The sequence below is a fragment of the Vanellus vanellus genome, assembly GCF_965231255.1.
Source record: "Vanellus vanellus genome assembly, chromosome: 1".
Taxonomy (NCBI): Eukaryota; Metazoa; Chordata; class Aves; order Charadriiformes; family Charadriidae; genus Vanellus; species Vanellus vanellus.
The window spans coordinates 95391540-95410028 of NC_138905.1; the positions used below are offsets into that span (position 1 = coordinate 95391540).

At 44.4% G+C, this 18489-nt stretch overlaps 1 protein-coding gene across 4 annotated transcripts in view; it reads left to right on the top strand.

Moving 5' to 3' along the window:
* Positions 1-363: 363 nt before the first annotated feature.
* The window catches only part of ST3GAL6 (ST3 beta-galactoside alpha-2,3-sialyltransferase 6), a 43062-nt gene continuing 24936 nt past the window's right edge, over positions 364-18489 (top strand). For 2 of the 4 annotated variants that reach the window (XM_082498462.1, XM_082498465.1), the window contains exon 1: positions 862-900. The gene's annotated coding sequence lies outside the window, so the exon portion shown is untranslated. Of the gene's footprint in view, positions 460-861; positions 901-3441; positions 3671-18489 lie in introns of those variants that run through there. The other 2 variants (XM_082498464.1, XM_082498463.1) reach the window with 2 other exon arrangements.

Genomic DNA, 18489 nt, shown 5'->3' on the forward strand with positions numbered 1-18489 from the left:
CCCGGGGGGGGAGAGAAGGAGGAGGAGAAGGAGGAGGAGGAGGAGCAGGAGCAGGAGCAGGGAGAACAGTGGTTGCGGCTCCAGCTGGAAGTCAGTCAGAGAAGACACTCTCAGTACTGGGGGAGGAGGGGGAGACGGAGCAGCGCTCTAGTTTTCTTCACGTGAGTCTCTCCTCCCCCTGGAAGGCTTTGGTAGAATTCGAGGAGGAATTTCAGCAGACTCGAGCCAAGTTAAGATCTCCGTCTAAACACCCAACATGCTTCCTTTTTACGTTGGCTCTTGCAGATGGGGTTCTGCTGAAGAAAAAAGCCTCCTCTTCGTCCTTATCTCAAACACCACCGTGCGGGGCTGAGGCTGAAGCTGCCAACGACAGCCTGGACGGCCCTGATAAGGAGCGGCAAGTTCCGTCCTCTTGTCTCGGATGATTTAAAGATAAAATATCTGCTCTGCGGGCAACGGGTAAGTGGATGCCCCTGCTTTATAAAGCGTAGCTAGCTCTGTGCGCTGCTGCATAGGCTGAGGGGATCCTGCGGATGGTGCCAGGACCCACAGGACCGGGTACGCTGGACGCGCTCGTTCCCGAGTTTGCCGACGTTTCTGCCGTGAGACGTGTTCTCGCCACGCTCTTGCGTGATTTCAGACGGGAAAGCTCCCAGCTAACCTCGTGTGGAGCCTGTGCATGCTTCCCGTTTTAAAGCCTCCTTCAGGCAGCGGCCGCCAACAACGTTTGCTATTCAATGTGAATCACCACGCGTTCAAAGGCAGAGCTGCCTATTCCGATACATCAGCGTGTTCCGCCGTGAAAGCGTTCAAGGAATTAGTTGAACTTCCAGAGGGGATGGAGCCTGCCTCTACAAGCCTCCTTTGAAGAGAACACCATTTTAATCGGCTTGAGTGCTGGTGAGACCAGGTGTCCCAGACCTTTCCCAGAGGTTCCCGGGAACTTCCTGCTAAAAACTAACCATCGCGGCGTACCGGGGACCCGGTTACCGGTGGGGATGAGCCGGACAGAAGCTGAAGCGGCGCCGCTGCCGGCGGCCGGCTTGCGGGCGGCGTTTGGATGCGCTTGGTGCCGCCGGCACCAAGGGGCGGCCGGTGCTGGGGACCGCCGGCCCCGGGGGAGCGGCCGGGCTGAGGCGCTGCCCGGGGCCGGCTCCCGCCCCCGGCCGAAGGAAGGGCCCCCCAGGGGGGCCCCGGCGGGCGGCGGGGGCAGCCGCGGGGAGCGCCGGGGCCTCTCTCCGGCCGCCGCCGGGGAGCGCGGGGAGGAAGCGCGCCCCCGCCGCCCGCCGGGGGGGGGTCCGGGGGGCTGCTGGGCCCCGCCGCCCGGCCAGGTAGGCGGCCCGGGGGCTCTGGAGGGGAGGGCGGTGGGGGAAGAGGCGGTCCCCCTTCCCCCGGCGGCCCCTGCCGGCGGCAGGGCGGGGGGAGCCGCTCGCCTCTCCCCGGTCTCCCGGAGCAGCCCCGCTGCTGGGCCGGGGTGGCAGGCAGAGCCGGAGCCGGCCCCAGCCCCGCAAGCCAGCCGCCGCGCCGGGCTGCCCCCGGGACCGCATAGCCGCCGCAGCCGCCTCGGGGCCCTCCGCGGGCGGTGAGTGGCGGCGGGCGGGCGCAGCTGCAGGCGGCGAGGCGAGCTCTGCCGGGGGGCGGGGGAGATACGGGGCGGCGGGGCCCGGGCCGGGGCGGTAACGGGGCGGGGGTGGCGGGGCTCCGGGCAGGGCAGGGCAGGGCAAGGCGGGGGGGAGAGAGAAAGAGGGTTCGTGCGGGCAGGGGGAGCCTCCCGGCAGAGCTGGTGGCGGCCGGCAGCGGTCCGTAAATAAAATTTGAGGGGAGATTCACGGCTTCTGGTGAACTGCTCGGGTCTGGTAATCCCACCGTGTTGCCACGGCTGCCGGTCAGGCAGGTTCCGCGGAAGGATCGCTTCTAGCGGGGGTACCGAGCGGGGAGGGACTGCCCCTTGGAAGTGCCGAAGGCCGAGGGGAAGGAACAATGGCTCTGTGGGCAGACTCTGCCTTAAGCTATGCAAATCCATTACTTGTAGTGTAGGGAAGAAACAAACTCTGAAAGTTTTATATTCTCAGTTTTTTGGGTTTTTTTTTTTTTTTTGGTTTTAAGTGCTTGGATTATTATTTGGCAGTGGGGGTGGTGTTTCTATTTTAGCTATTGCAAGCTGTGAGATCAGTCCTGCGGTCCTTTCTCAAATTAAAATTTCCAGTGAAATGAACAGTTCATCTATTAGCATTTGTGGCTGTTGTGCTTCTGTTGCCCAACTGAAATTTTCTGTCCAGGTTTCTTTAGTTTTTGTCTCTCTTCTTCACCCACTTTATGCCGAGCTATTCTTACATACAATGTGGTTGCAAAACTATTTAGAAAGGATGACCTTTGCAATGGGATGAGATTACTTGTTTTAACCTGACTAGGCTACTGCAGCTGAACTGTGTAAAAATATTATACATAAAAGCATATAACTTCTGTTGTGGAGAATGCCATGGTACTAGGCTGGTCGCTCCTAAACTTTAAAAACTAAATATGGGAAGGGCTTAAAGGAAAAGGAAATGTGTATGGATCGAGGCTTTCTACCCATCCTTTTCTGAATCGGAAATACTCCTGTCTGATTAGGTCACAGAAGTGATATTTCTGAAACTAAAATAAATTTCCTTCCATTGCACCAGCTGTATCCTTGTTTTTCTTCCCACCTATGTGAAATAAATCTACAGACCTTTCCTTCAAGCTTGATGCTGTAGCTGCTTCTTTAGCATGTCTCTCTGCTGAACTGAAGCAGAGTCAATTAAGTTAGTCTTTAAGCTTACGGCTGTTTATTAAAGCAGCAGTATTAAAACTGTAAGTTATATGGTCTCCCAGAGGGTCGTCTTGGCTGTAGGAGACCTCTCCTGCTTGAATCCCCTGAGACTCTTGAGACTTCCAGTGTCCAAATACCCCCTGTTCAAAACCAGTAGGAAAGTTTCTCTGTGGAAGCAATCGCCTGGTGCCCATGGGAGCAGCTGCAGAGCATGTAAGCAGGACAGCAAAACCTGAAAGCTGGCAGGAAGATCACCAGTGCCTGAGTCCTAAGTCATAAAGAAGTGGGGAGATAGGTGAGTTACGGTGGGTGTTTTGGCTAGATGAGGTGATTGGTGAGGCATTATTTTGACAGGTACTGTGTGTGCTGCTAAATAATGGCCTTAGCAATTATGTAGGGGAGTTGCCTCATTGAGGAGGGAAATACAGCAGCTGATGTGATGACGGGTCTCATTTATAGTGCTTGAGGTGCTTCTTCACCACATCCTCAGACCTTTGAAAGCTTACAAGCAGGGACACTTTTAGGGGATTTTGGATGACTGCTTTCTTCCTTGTGTGATCATTTTTTTGATAGAAGAAGGCAGGGAGTGGCAATAGTCTTTCTTAAGATATTCTTTTTTGTGCTATTAACGCTTTTATCCCAGGCTTGTTTTCATTGTTAGTTTCTGGGCACACCATGGTTAGTGCCTTTCAGTAAAGGTTTGATCTGTCCTCCCAAGCCAGGCTTGGGAAAGTTCTCATAAACCTGCTTTGGCTGACTTGTGGTTTTCACGCTTCTTGCGTGTTGCTTTATATGCTGCTGGGGGTTGGTTCAAGTATTTTGGCCTGGAAGAGGACGCAATCAGACGGATCATTTGAAGCTAAAACTTGCAAGACCACGGTGAGTATCCATGAGGCAGTCCACACCATTGACTCAAAGGGGGGCTTGTAAGGAAAGGCTCTCTCTTTTTTTTTTTTTTTTTTTTTTTTTTTCTCTCCGCAGTATAGCTTGAGCTGTAGCACATGATCTTGGCTTGTTTGTCTTTGTACCTTAACATTAATGTTATTTTACTTATAAGGATGAACTGTTGTTTCTACTGTGTGTATGATGTAAGATAGTCCGCTGTGACTCCCCAATAAGTGCATTTTAGGAACGGGCTCAAGATTACTTGAAATACCTCTTTTTACAGGCATCTTTCCTTGCAGATGCTTGCACTGTTTTAGCTAAATTGGTTGAAAAGTGCTCTGTGCGCTTAAGAGGAGTTTAATTTATCAAGCTTATGACAACTCATTTGTTGCTCATTTGAGTAATTTGTTCATCAATTTCTCTAGCTGTATAGAGAAGCTAGTAAATAATATTGGGAAATTAATTTATGGGGTAACTAAGTGTATAGGGTTTTTTCTTTTTCAGAGTTTCTATTTTCAAAAGACCGAGAGCTTTGTAGCATAATAAAACCCCCTGAACTTCTCCATTAATCCAGTTTCTTCTACATCTCTTTTTGCTGTTATGTATGACTACTTCTGTACGTATTCATAGTCTTCAAGGGAAATGAAAATAAAACTTCTTTCATTTATTTATTTTGTTATTTTGTGTGTGGACTTCTTGAAGTATTCAATCTTTTATCCTCCTCCTACAGAAGAACCTAAAACCTCAGCTTTTCTTGATGTGTATTGAGGTCAGGAGGAAAATGTGATGTGCAAGCTGTTGTGTCCTTTACAAGTTACCTTTCAGTAGCGTGTGGAAATTAATCTGCTCTCACTTTGCGGTTCACGGCATTAATTGCTCATATCAGTAGCTGCTATTTGTACAGAAAGCTTGAAAAGCTGAAAAGTGATGGGCAGCGTTATCTAGTTTGTGCTATGAAGTAAAAATAGGGAACATAGGGCTTGCATGTGGTATCGCTACCTCTTGAAAAATGCGTTAAACAAATGCAGGTATAGAATGTGGTAAAGTATTTGCGGTAGTGCTTCTTGCTATGTTCTGTACCTATCACCCTAAAGTATGATGTCCTTTTAAAGTTCATTTTGTTTGGGTGGGGTGGCTCTTCAGTGTTCAAAGTCGGTCATTCTTTGGTCTTGAAGGCAAAAATGAAGCCTTGATACCTTGAGAGACAGACTCTTTACAGCACTGCAACAGAGTGAGCAAATTTTAAGCATCCCCTGGACAATACCCAAAGTTTGTGTGTAACTGTTCTGCATTGCCTCTGCTCCCAGCCCCGGCAGCAGCAGTAAAGCTGGAGTACATTGTGCTAGAGCTATTCTTTACATTCCAGCATCCGTGGGGAGCCAGGAGGAGCAAGGCAAAAACTTGAATAGCCCCCACTTGCCCTGGCTGGGAGGGAAGGCTGGAAAACTTGAGGACCCACAAAGCTGATCTTCCCTCCTATTAGGGGGGCAGGAATGGAATAATCAAGGAACTGGTTTTAAGAGCAGACAGGAATGAAATGAAGTTCAGACTTAATCACTGAAGCTCTTCTTAACATCTGTTGATTTACAGTGCAAGTTTCCATTCCCCTAGCAGGAATATCGCTTTTTTTGGGCCACTAGCCAGTAGGAAACTTTATTTGTGAGATGGGTGGCGAGCTAGATTTCATGGTCTCTTCAACTCACTTTTAAAAGAACAGTTTTTAGCCTTTGCGAGTACAGGTCGGGAACGCTAAAATAAGGATCAGCTGCTGCAGAGCTCAGAAGGGCTCTTTGTTAGACTGGATCTGCAGACTGACTCTTGCAGCACGGTGGTAGCCGGCCGCTGCTCTCTCCCACTACTGATGTTCAGTGTCTTGTGGTCAGCACTGAAATGAGAACGGTATAAGTGGCACGTCATTGGCTTAGCCGGAGCCTTAGCGGAGGCAGGCAGTGGAAATATGTATATGTGATAGCCATTTAATAGTCAATACAAAATGTGTGTGTGTGTATAAAATACAAATGGTATCGCATGTGAGATGGGGGAGGAGTTGTCATCCCTTTCCCAGGGTAAGAAAGGAATTGAAGTTGTGTTTTTTCCATTATCTTTTTTTCTTTTTTCCAATGTAATTGTTGGTTTATGTAGCTCCCTCCCGGGCAGCTAATTTTTGCAGGTCTGTTGCGCTGACAGTTTTTTGGCTAAACAATGACCTGTGGCAGGGAAAGGATCTATCTGTTCAGGGAAGGGAGCTTACGAGCAGCCTAGCGTAACACAAGGGACAGCGTGGGGAAGGAACTTGTCAGTTTTCCCCCTGCAGTGAGGAGAGTGGAAGGTGGTTGCTGCTTAAGAACTGCTGTTGCTGAACGAACCCACAACCTTATTCATCTTTTGGCAGTCAAAATAGGTATTTCCCATTTCTTTGAAGTTCTTGAACCTGCCCGTCTACGTCCTCCACCAGTGTCACGTCTGAGCACCCTGGAAAACATTATCACCTCAATCTTCACAGTGCTTCAGGTAGTCTGAAGTCGATGTGTGGGAATGAGACCAGGAGGGGAAGGTTAGGGATGTAGATGGGAGATACCCTCTAGGCTTTGTTTGAACATAATATTTGCACAAGATTAAATGGAGCCATAATATGAAATCCATGATGAAGCGCCAGAGCAAGTTAGGATTTGTCCTTATTGGTGAACGCGTACAAGGCTTGCTAGCGTGTGGTAGCTAGTCTTGATCGTGCCCCTTGTGTAGACAAGTTACTACTTTCTCATTTGGTTAGCTAGGAAAAGCCTGCTTTTTGCTGGAAACAGTTAAGGGAAAACTACAGCTCGCTCTGCTTGCCTTAATGTTTTGCAATATTTAATGAGGCAGAGTGACTGTTAATTGCCTCAACTGAGAATCTGGAAGGCTGTGTAAGCCTGTTCTCCCTGCCCTCCCCCAATGTTATAACCACCTGTGGCAGTTTTGATTCCCTATTCTAAAATGTCGAGGGTCTCGGGACTGTGTCTAGTGAAGCGTCCTGTGGTTCAGAGGCTCTAATGTAGCGGTACCACTTCAGTCTCCCAAGTGTAGACATTGGCAGGTCCGTAAAAGGATGCTAAAAGGAGTAGGCAGGGATGTTGTCCTCCAACTCGTGTGGCTAAACAATTGTGGGTACTGCGAGGGGAATGTGTGGAAAAGGGGAATGAACCACAAAGTGTCCACAAGGTGCTGTCCCTAAATAGCATCTCCCTCTGTCAGTGCTGGGGACAGACTGGTGGGCTAGGTGGATATTGGTCTGACGTAGCAGAGCGTTTCTCGTGCCTGTGTTGCTCACCTTGTGCAGTTGAGCACTGGCCAGCTGTGTAAACTGGGTTTTGAGTAGCCAGGTTACTGGTCAGTGTAAACACCGTTTTTACAGTTTCTCAAGACTGACTGCCTCTTCTTGCAAAACATGTTAAGGAAATACTGTTACTTCATTTTCGTTGGAACAGTTTGAATGGAATAGCTGTTTTCATTCCTTCTTTCTTCTGTGCTAATGGCATACCATAATTTGTTTTCAACTTGGGGCATTGGTTCTTAGATGGCTTAGCCTCAAACCTTAGGTTTTGTATTAGTTTAAAGATTTCTAATCTAAATTGAGAATGTTGTTAAAAGCTTTTTGGAAAGAACGGTGAAGTGAAATAGAATATGCATCTCATTCTTCAGATTTCACAGAGAGCATTTCCTATAATAAATACTGGCTTGTGTCAGAGTGACTTTTTTTTGAACCCGAGTGACTGAAGTCAGCAAACACTTAAGTGACTGAAAAGAATATTTAAAATGTTTAACTTCAGGCAACTGTTTTGGGAAATTTGGACACTTATGTGTTTGTGCAAGGCTTTTCAAAATTTTAGCGCTTTGTTTTTAATGGCCAGAGGCTGTTATAATGTCTCTGCCACACAATTGTGTGACAAGAAGATACAGTGAAACCAGGTTTCTGACGTCTTCCTGCGTGTAGGCTTTCTGATCGTTAATGAAAGATGAGCTTATAGGGTTTATTTGTTCTATCCACCTGCTTGTTTATTTTTGCAAAACTTGCGGAGTTCTCAAATGCGTTAAGTTCCTAATCGGTCAAATTTGATTGAAATTAGCCAAAGGGGTTCAAAAGTTCTATAGGAAAGGAAAAAAGGACATGTACACATGCATACAGGGTGCGATTGCATAAATCTCATTTCATGCTAAGAACACATGGGATGTAACAGAACAAAAGGCCTTTTGCTGTACTGCATTTCATGCTGTAAAGGAGTTCTGCATCTTCTGGGCATGAATGGCAATCTGATAGGACACGGTGATGCTGGAGACTGAGCTCGATTTGGTGTGTTTATCAATCAGCAACGCAGCCGGTCCTGCTTACAGTGTATCTTGCTCTAGAGGGCTTCCAGATTTATGCTGAAGCAAATACCAGACTTCATGTTATATCCCTGCTGCATTGTGGCCAGTTTGCTTATGGGAGAGCAGATCTATGCCCCAAAAGAAGTCCATCGCCGTGCTCTGACTCGCGGGAAGGTGAGCCCTGTGTTGTCTCAGGGCTTACCCACTGCTCTCTTGTCTTCAGAGGAGGTATGTGTACATAAGTCCCTGGGCAAATCTGATGCTCCGCAAAGATTAGGTAGGGGAGGACAGCTAATCTGTTTAAAAACACTGCAGTCCTGAAGAAACTCCTGTTTTTTTGTTGTAGCATTTAAGGACTGTTGAAACTGAGAGTTAAACAGCAAAAATAGACACTCTGTTTCACCTACAGCAAACCAGACTTGGCTTAGAAAGTAACAAATGAAAATGATGGAAGGAGTTGATGATTTACAACAGAAAATACTGTGTGAAGCCGTCTCTGGAGCAGGGACTGGGCTGTGTGTCTGCAGTGTACCCCCGGCAGGAAAGCTGCCCGTGCACCTCCTGGCTCTCAGCTGGGCTTGTAGGCATTTTGGGCATTTTAGCCACTACACGGCAACCCCAGCAGAAGGGCTGTGAGACCATGAAAGAGGATGTGTGGGTGGGATGAAATGCATCTTTGACTCTCCTCAGTTTTAGGTGAATGAATGTCCTTTTCAAACAAAAAAAAAAAAAAAAAAAGCCAAACCACCCCACCAACCCCCCAAAACAGTGATACATCAATTCTCAGTTTTGGGGAGGAAATAGGATGTGTTTAACCTTCAGCGAGGACTGAGGTCATAAAGTCCTAAATGGGTGTCTCTGTAGCACTGAGAAAAGTATGTAAGCTTTCCCAGCATTCCCTAATGACTAATTCAGGCAGCTTTCCTCCCAGACAGATGGCAATTGAAGATTACCATCAGAGATAATTAGCTTTCCTCGGGTATAGGTAAGGAAACTAAAGTGCATAAGTCAGGGCTATGAACTCCAGTATAGGATGATAATATGTAAATGAATTGTGCAAACTTTTCCATAAGGAGCTGAGTTCAATTACAACAACTAACAGTTGCTCTGTGAAGAATTCCAGTTCTGGTTTTATGTCTTTTAATCTGCTCTTTTGTCCTGGGTTTTTATTGTGAATTTGATTTCAGCTTTGTTTAAGGAAACACACAATTAATGACACTCTGAATGCTGAAGTCGGATACTCCTACATCTTTGTTCCCTGTGGAAAGCTTATTACCTTACAAAGAAATCTTTTTTTTTTTTTTTTTTTTTATTTTAAACACATGTAGACTTACTGTCAAACTTTCCCATTCAGAACAGATGTCAGTTAGGACTTCACGCACTGTGTTAAATGTTCTTCAGGACTATGCTTTTCAACTATGCTATGTATCTCACAGCTCTCAAAATCCTCAGGATAAGTACTGTTTGCATATTGTATGTGGTAGTTTTTCCTGTATTCAAATTTAAGAAATGAAACAAAGCACTAAAAGCCTTTAGGGGATCAGATACAGGCTCTGCTGCAACCTGTACAACAGTTCTTTGTTAGCTCAAAACCACTTTATTTCCACAAAGCATTTTCATAGTTATGAAGTTGTTCATTAAGCTGCTCTTCTTATGATTTTTTTGTTGTTGTTGTTCTAAACAATATTTTTTGAGCTTTGGTGCTAAGAAAACAAAGCTAGATATAAAGAAGACTTTTGAAAATAGCCTTAATATTTACAACACTTGAGCTTTCCAGTTTGGCACTGTAAGTTTGGTTTTGGCTTTCTTATAGTAGTTAGCAGTTAAGGTGCGTGTTCTGATTAATTTTGAAGACCCAAAGGCAATGTGAATGTATTCGTTGCAATGCTGAACTGAGCACTGGAAAAGTAAGGCATTAATGTTATCAGAGAAACTGCTCCAACTGTTGGTGTCCTGCAGCTTTCTCCTGAGCTGGCGAGATCGCTGCCCTGGGAAACTTCCAAGACTTAGTAGTAGTGTGGGGTAAGTGCTACCACTTCTCTCTATTTTCCCTCCCTCTCTGAATTAATTTAACTTTACACTTTTCTCTGACTTGTTTTGCTGCATTCCTGAGAATCCCAGAGCTCTCCATAGTTGGCACACGTGCATAGCAGCAGATTGACTTGCAGAATGTGCTTTTGGGGTAAATTCCATCTCAAACAGCTGGGGGTTTGGGGTTTTCTTGGTGGTTTGGTTTTGTTTTGTGTTTTTTTTTTTTTTTTAGCAGTTGAGGCAGGATAGGGAGCAACACAGCAAAAATCAGGCAACATAGTATGTTTGGGGCTCTGACTACAGACATGGTTTGCATGTTATTTAAATTAAAAACTAAAAACAGTTTTGGATGCTGGTGGGAGCACATTCATACCTATTTCCTGCGCCTCTTAGTCCACACAAACCTGCATAACGTAATTTGTTGCTTTTTAAAATACGGAGACTAAAAATTCTGGTAAAAAGAGCTGTGGCATCAGATCACGGCAGTCCGTGCATATTTGGACTTAATCATAACTGGGGCTGGCAAATAGCTACTGTGAAAACTAGTCATGCAAAAAGCCCCTGTGTCTCTTTAGGGACAGATTCTGACACCAGCACAGATCAGGATTTATATTGCTATGACTAAGCGAGATATTAGTCTGATTTACTTGGGACTTTCTGTTGATGTAGATGGGGAGCATTTCATTGTCTGGTGCTGGTAGTGAAGCAAGTAAAATACCCCTCTCAGTTATCTTTTTTTTTTTTTTTTTTTTTAAAAAAAAAAAAAAAACCACCACAAACTAACAACAAAACCACACATTATTCCCTCTGCCACTGCCCTTGAGAGCCCTAATTTTGCTTGTGAGTGGGTTGGGTTTTTTTTTTTTTAGTGACTTATTTCAGCCTAGGGTTGAGATTATTCATTATTCTTTATTTTCCCCTAAGCTGAGTGGTAGATTTAGTTTTGTAATTCCCAGACATTTTTGTGAGAGCTGAGGTGAAATCACTAGTTCCATAATCAGCCAGAGCTGGATGTTTTAGATATCCTAGGCATTATTAGAAGACAAAGTATGCCTTGTTTTAAGGTGAATTTAACGCTATAGTGAATGTGCATGTATAATACAGATAAAATTCTCTGTTTGCACCTTTATTTAGTTAGATTGGTCATGGTTTCTGGGGGGAAAAGAAAGCCAACTGGTGTGTTGATATGGTTTGTAACTGAACTGATTTGTAACCTGACTAATTTGGCTATTTCCAGCCTTTTTTCCTTCTACTTTTTTCCATCTTTTCTCTCTGGGAAACCTAAGAAGGATTGTTCGTTTGACCTCGTGCCTCTGACTTCGCAGGCACTCATGGACAAAGAACAGTGGGTGTGAATGAGTAACTGGTGTTGCAGTGGGATGTGTATCTTTCTATTAATCATTTTCTGTTTTCCCAAGCATTGTGTAGTATGTCTGTCATCTTTGTTGTTTAAAAGGAGTTGAAGAAGCAAAACAACTCAAAACCACGGTGCTCTCTTCCTTCAGGAAGAGCAGCTCTCTCCAGTTGACAAAAACTTTTTCAGTTACGCAAGTCAAGGTGTGAGGAGAAAACGACTTGAACTCTGACTCCCAGAACATGTTGTACGGCTCTTTTGTATTCCAGTGTTTCTGAAAGAAGAGCTGAAGGGAGAGAGGGAAATATAGGCTGAGAAGGAACAGTGTTGTCACCACAATATGCAGGAGGAGCTGCGTGGCTTTATAGCAGTCGTTCTCTGTGTATTTTGTTCTATTGTGTATTATACCGACACCTATGATGTGCAACATATAAATAGGAGCCTAGCTTAGGCAGGCTAAAGCTTTAAAGGTTAATCTGGGAAAGTACAACAGGGCTTGATGAAATCTTTTGGCTAAGGCTGTATTTCTGAATTTGTGATTTTACTTTTTTTTTTTTAATAATATTTTTTTAAAGGTGTAGTGAGAGCTGGATTTGTGGCGTTTGCTTTGATTAAAGCTTTGGGAGTTGAGGAAGCAGAGCTATCTGTGCTGAGCTCGTACCTGCTTTGGACTTCGCATGCATAGGTTAGCTTTTGACTGAATCCAAAGTAGTTGTTTTTGTACTGCACTGCAGCTCTGTGGTTGCTGGGCATGGCAGTAACTGCTGGTTTGTGTTCAAGTGCACTGGAGGAAGAAAGGAAGAAAAAAAAAAAAGTGTTGGGGGGGAGGCCTGTGGAGGGACAGGACAGGGAAAGCAGATAGAAATGTCTGTTCCCAACTTGGGTGCACCTTTGCATAAATTGGCTGCTTCCTTGTAGCCCTCATCTCAAGGCACAGAAGCAGTCGAGAAGCTGAGGCTGTGGACCTGATCTTATTCTTGATCATAATTATAGGCAAGATTTCTGGAATTCTGTGATGCTTAGAAAGCACCAGTTAGATGAGAATCCAGTAGTTGTTATTGTTCCTCTTCCCTCAAAGCCACAAATTGGCTTGGGACCTACCCAGGGCTGACTTTTAAACTCAAGTTAGCAGTGTTTAACTGTGCTACAAAAAGTGTGTCTGTTGCTGGAATAAGCCGCAAGCCATTTTTGGAACATTAGGGAATATTGTTTTCTGTCTTGGGGAGGAAAAATAATAAAAACCCAACATTTACCAGCTGAGAAATATAAAACCAACTATCTCTTTTACACTTGCCATTTTAATTGTCTGTCTGCACCGTGCAATGGAGCATGCTGTCACCTTGAGCTGGTGCCAGGGATCCACGTTGTACTGTGATAATCTGAGCCAAAATATTAGCTCAGATCTCAAGAGTGGCATAGCAACGCTGTCATAGCCCCAAGCTGGAGGTAACATGTTCTGCCTCTCAGCAGGGCTAATTAACTCAGCATCAGACAGTTGCACCGGGTACTGCTCCTGTTTGAGGACCGTTTCAGTGATACCTAATGTCTGTGCTCCATTGTATTTTGCTCATCGGGGTTTTCCGGCAGGATGCACTGGCTGATGTTTTGTACTCCTGTTTTTCATCCTTGGAGCTAGTAATTGGTATCAGTATAAGTGACATTAAACTGTGCATTTGTGGGCCCCAAACAGATATCTCTGTGAAACATCAAACATCATTGATTGCGGTACCTCTGAGAATGGGGTCACAGCAGCCTTTTGCAGCCAAGAGGGGGGCTGTTTCAGTAACCTTTAAAAAAGCTTGTAGTTACTTGACCTAGGCTTGTACACGGCTTCTTGCTATCCAAGAAACAGTCTGAGCGCGTGCAACCTCTCTTTTTCTCCGGCCTTTTCATTTTTTCTGTTCCTGCCCCCACCGTGGGGCACACGTAAAAGCTCCTGGGTGCGCAGGCAGGGGGAGGGAAGGGTGAAAAAGGAGTTACAGCACTGAACAGATGATATCGCACTAGATAAGAAGGAGGGAGGAAGGAGAGCCTGAGCGTGTTGATAAGGCTGTGAGAGTAAGTCAGGACCGGCAGGCCTTTTGCAGCTTTTGCCAAACTCTCCCTATTGATGGCATCTCCTCCTGCCATCTCTCCTGCACGTCAGTGGAACGTTACAAACTCACAGGTCTGGCCTGAAATGCTGAAGGGCTGAGGTTTGGCTAGAACAAGCCACCTTACCTGATTTCTTGCATTTAAAACGGTAATGGGAATGAGGTGAGAGTGTGGGGCTGGAGACGAAGTTCTGAAAGGGTGTAGGTGCGGTGTTGCCTGTAATGACCGAGACACAGAGATAAATTTTGCTCGCTCCCAGGCCTGCCTGCAGCCTTCTGGAAGAGAGCTACCCTCCCTCTTCTATCAGCTGTCTTGTCTAGGTAAATTAGGATTGCAGGGAGTGAAAATCCAATAGATTTGACTGGACTTGGATTCTTTATCAGTACCCTTTTAGCCAAGGGATATGTCTGTGTGGGAAGAGTTTCTGAGCTTATAAGTAGGACTGGAGAGTCACACGAGGGGAAGTGATGCAGAGATCTCCTTGAAGATTTTGGACAAAAGCAAACTGAAATTGTGATTGTCAATGAAAAAATACTGATTAAGTTGCTTTTCCTCCTAGCTTGACTCAGCTGGCAGGGCGAGGAGCAAAGTCACAGAATCACAGAATGGTTTAGGTTGGAAGGGACCTTGAAGATCACCTAGTTCCAACCCCCCTGCCATGGGCAGGGACACCTTCCACCGGACCAGGTTGCTCAAAGCCCCATGCAGCCTGGCCTTGATAATATGCTAGTGTCTATGCTTGAAAGACAAAATTCCAATAAAATACTGGATTTGGAATTGTCCACAAAATAATAAACGCATTGCTGTCTCTTGTGGTACAGAATAGGTTTCATCATTAGCAGGACAATGAAAGGGAGGGAGGCAAGCACTTTGGCCCTACGCCCAATCTATTAACTCTTGCAGCCTGTACTGAATTAGTGTGCAGCTGTGCCAGAGGTCAAAGTGGATGCAGCAGCTGTAGTCTGCGTCTCTCCCCAGTAGATTAATGGCAGCAGGGGCTACATTTCTGGCTGTAGTAGCTGGTAAAGAACAAGGATTGACTAAATCTACTAAACATCACTACTGCTGTGTTACTAAATCTACTGGACGTCATTCCTTGCTGTTGAGTTCTTGGAGAAAATACGATCTTGCTATTTCTTTTCTGGTCGTGTGCAGTAGTCGAAGAAAGGATAAATGTTAGGGGGGAACTTTGGAGACCTTCCTTAACAAACAGAAGCTGTGTATGGAGGAAGACTGTCTTTTTTCAAAGGTATCAGGCTGCTGTGGAAGCAAATGGCTAGTTCAGTATCCCGTTGGAGGGGAAGAAGGTTCCAGTTTTCATAGTCAGCAAACTCTTCCTTTACTGCTTATCCCCTCATTGTTGACCAGTGCAGGAGGAATCTTTAACTCCTTGTAAAGATCGTGCATGTGGTGTGATGGTGGAAGTCCCCAATGACATTTTGACATAGTAAAACCTTAGTTTTTGGTGTCATGGTTTGTGCAGACCTTCAGGAACAGGAATAACTGCTTTGGTTTTGTGTGGGGCCGGGACGATTAGCTAGAATCTTTTCCAATTAAGATGCTGTTAAACTTCTTACTTCAAAACCAAGTCACTGTTGTAGGCGAGTTAGAAATGTGGTTTTAATTCAGGCCACTTTGCTAGGATAATCCAATATATCTACCATTGTCATTTAAAGTTAATATTTTTGAGGACTTCTGTTTCTTAATGAACTAAAATTGAATGGACCATTGGAAATGATGGAAAAAAAAAAATTGAACGAGTGTGTGAGGGAAGGCACTAAGGCTGACTCAGCCACTGCGGTACCTTTTAGACTTTGCTGCAGTGCTATTATATTGTCTGCTATAGCATTTCCTTCCAAGAGGGGGAGAATTAATGGGCTATGAACTTAGAGCAAGAACCGGAAGAGTTAATGATGTATAGGGTATAAATTTGGCAGAAGAAATATATAGATACATGCCATAATGTCCTCATGTTTTGGCAGCTTAACTTGAGACAAATGATGATGTGAGAAAACTCTCCCCTTGTCGTCCCTTGTGCTGCGTGGTTGTTCCACCGGGCACGCACTACGTCCTGGCCAAAAGGCAGCAGTGCTGCAGGACTGGTGATCACAAGCAAACCCACGAAATAGCGACTACCTCTTAAAAAATCCTGATGTTTCTTGTTAAACTGTAGAAGGTTTTTATGTGCTTTTTTTTTCCCCTGTCCATTTAAATTTCAAGGTCCTCTCAAAGCACGCTTTCAAGCTCACTTCCCTTCCTCCCCCACAGCTACAAGGGCTAGGAATTTGAGGTCCGAGTGAGCTGAAGTTTTCGTGCTGTCAGTTAATTTCAGCAGCAGGAAATTAAACTGTCACACCACCAGGTATGGAGCTAAGATTGTTTTAGGATGAGTAGTATTTGATTTTTGTACCTTTTTAGTTAAGTATTTATTAGCTATTTACTTTAGTAATAGTCAAAGGTGTTTTACGAAATAAATAGAACAGACGGAAAAGCCTTCTGCATTGTATTATTAACAACCTAATTTTAAGCAAGAATACAAAAGGAAGGTTTACAAGTGTTAGGAGAAAAGGCTATTGTAGTGTGGTCATGCGATTGTGTAGTCCAACAGCTATAGTTTCCTGGGGGATACCGCTATATCAGCTGCATATGTAAGCTGAAAGATAAACAAAGGCTATGAGATAGTAGCTCATATCAGATACCACACTTACTGAAGTAGCAGAATAAGGACTAATTGTAAGTAAAGGTGCAGCTCTGACAAAGATGTTGGTTCCCCACTTCCACCAAGGGAAGAAAAAATCAGCCTTTGGGCTTATATAGCTAATTTGTCATATACCCAAATGCATCTCTGTGGTGAGTTGGTGGGAGCTGGGGTGGATCCATCTGTCCATAGGAGATGCAGGCTGATCTCTTAATGCCGTAGTAGTCTGTCTCATCTAATTCTGTAATTGTAGCTCTGCCTTGGTAGGGGTGGGAAGTTGAACAGTGGAAGTTAGCTTAGATTCCTGTTATAAAATGCTCCTTAATCTATTTACAGCACTTATGCATCCCGTTGCTTGCTTGCTGTCACAAAGTTGACCAGCTAACAGAGTGGATGTGGGGCATTGGCCTGCTGGGTTCCTCCCTCTTCATTGTGTGTGCATCACTGTAGGCTTTTTGGAAAGAGGAGGGAGTTGAATAGTTGAGTTGCAGCCTTGTCCTCCTTGTTTTGCTTAGCCGTGACTGACCTCGACCTAAGGGCACCATGACCTCTGTCAGTCAGGTTGAGGAGTTTAAATCAAGATGCTGGGTCTTGTGTTGTGATAAATGAGCTGGAACGTGACTGTCATTTTACATCTGAACTGTGTCTTCTCAATTGCCTATTTTCTTTCATCTCTGACTATGGGAATTCTCTAGTGCAATATTTGCGTCGTAGGAGTTTGTTTTCCTTTGATTAATTTTCTGTGACACTCAGCTATTTTAAAATAGGAAAGGGGGAGCTGGAAAATGCTGTCACCATTAAAAATACACACAGAATAATTTATTCCATAAACAAGGCAATGGTTCTGTTTACTAAACCAAGTTAAGAAAGTCTTCACTAGAAGACTTTCTTGACTACAGAACTTTCTCTTCAAAGCAGTGAATGAAGCCAGGCACTGGGGGATGGGATGCTGAGAAGACGCTTGTCTGATTAAAGACCACTTTATGTTCCTAAGAGCTGAGGTATTTAACATTGAAGTAAGCAAAATCAGCAATTTAATCAGTTGTTAATTTAGCCCCGTTATCTGAAGAGCTGGTTCATTACATTCTCTTGTGTAACTGAAGTTTGCATTGATTGAATTAGGGAGTAAAAAGTAAACAGCTGATTTCCACTTCAGTGGGATATTTTAGAAAACTTTTGCAAAGCGGGAAGGGGTAAAAATACTGACAATGAAAGGAAAAAAACCCACAGAGAGTGCAGTATCTTTTTCAAGTAAATGAGCCAATTGCTGTTAATGACACTTGACTAAACCCAGTAGGTGAATTTTCTTGTAATGTTCTTGGAGTTTTAGGGAAAGACTTAAAATTACCGTAAAAACTCAGGGTTTGCTCTAGAAGTTGGGAATGACTGTCAAAAAAAAAATTTGCAGTGACTCTTCAAGCAGAGTGAAGGGAGGGAGCTGTAAGGGAGACAGTGTTACTTCCCAAGGAGGGATGAAAAGTTGAAATTGCAACAGCTGCAGCCTATGAGTGTTTCATTCAGAACAGAGCAGTACAGTCTGGAGGATATACTTAAGGTTGACAGATTATAGCTTGTTTATTGCATGGCTTTGTTACTGGTAGATGGTGGTGTAAAACCCCATCTCTGACTCTACAGTTAAACTCTGTGAAGGATATGGGGGGGGGAAATAAGGAAGTGATGGCTCATTGTGCTTAAATCACTGTAACAAATAGTTCACTGTTAGGCGTTTCTTCAGGGTGAAGCTGTGAGTGGTAGTAGTTTGCCTCTCAGTTTCTAGTAACAATGCAGCGCTCTCTGGCAGCTTCTTGGCCTTTAATACAAGGTACGATGTTAAGGAGTTACTAGTGTAAAGCATATTGCTGTAAATCAGTTGGACTATGTCTACCTTGAGTTTTATTGCCTTAGGGACGTTTAACACAGCTTTAAAATAGCAGCAACTTTAAATATCCTAAAAAGCAACATGGAATTAAAAAAAAAAAAGAAAATTAAAAAGAAAAAAACAAAGTCAATGGCTCTACCCTTGGAAAATGCAGCGCTATGTTTGGATATGTCTTGGTTTTGCTGGACAGCTGTTTGTTACCTTCGCTTAAAATAAAAATATGCAAGTAGGTGTTTATGCATTGTGTGCATTGAACCTGCTTACCATGATAGAGGGAGAGGTGAAAATAACAGAAGAATATAGCTCTTGAGTAAATTTCCACAGTAATTTGTGGCCCAAATGGCTATTTTGGACTTTCAGAAGATTAAGCAACAACAGTTCATTCATAGCTACTGAAAGGGCAGCTCAGTGTG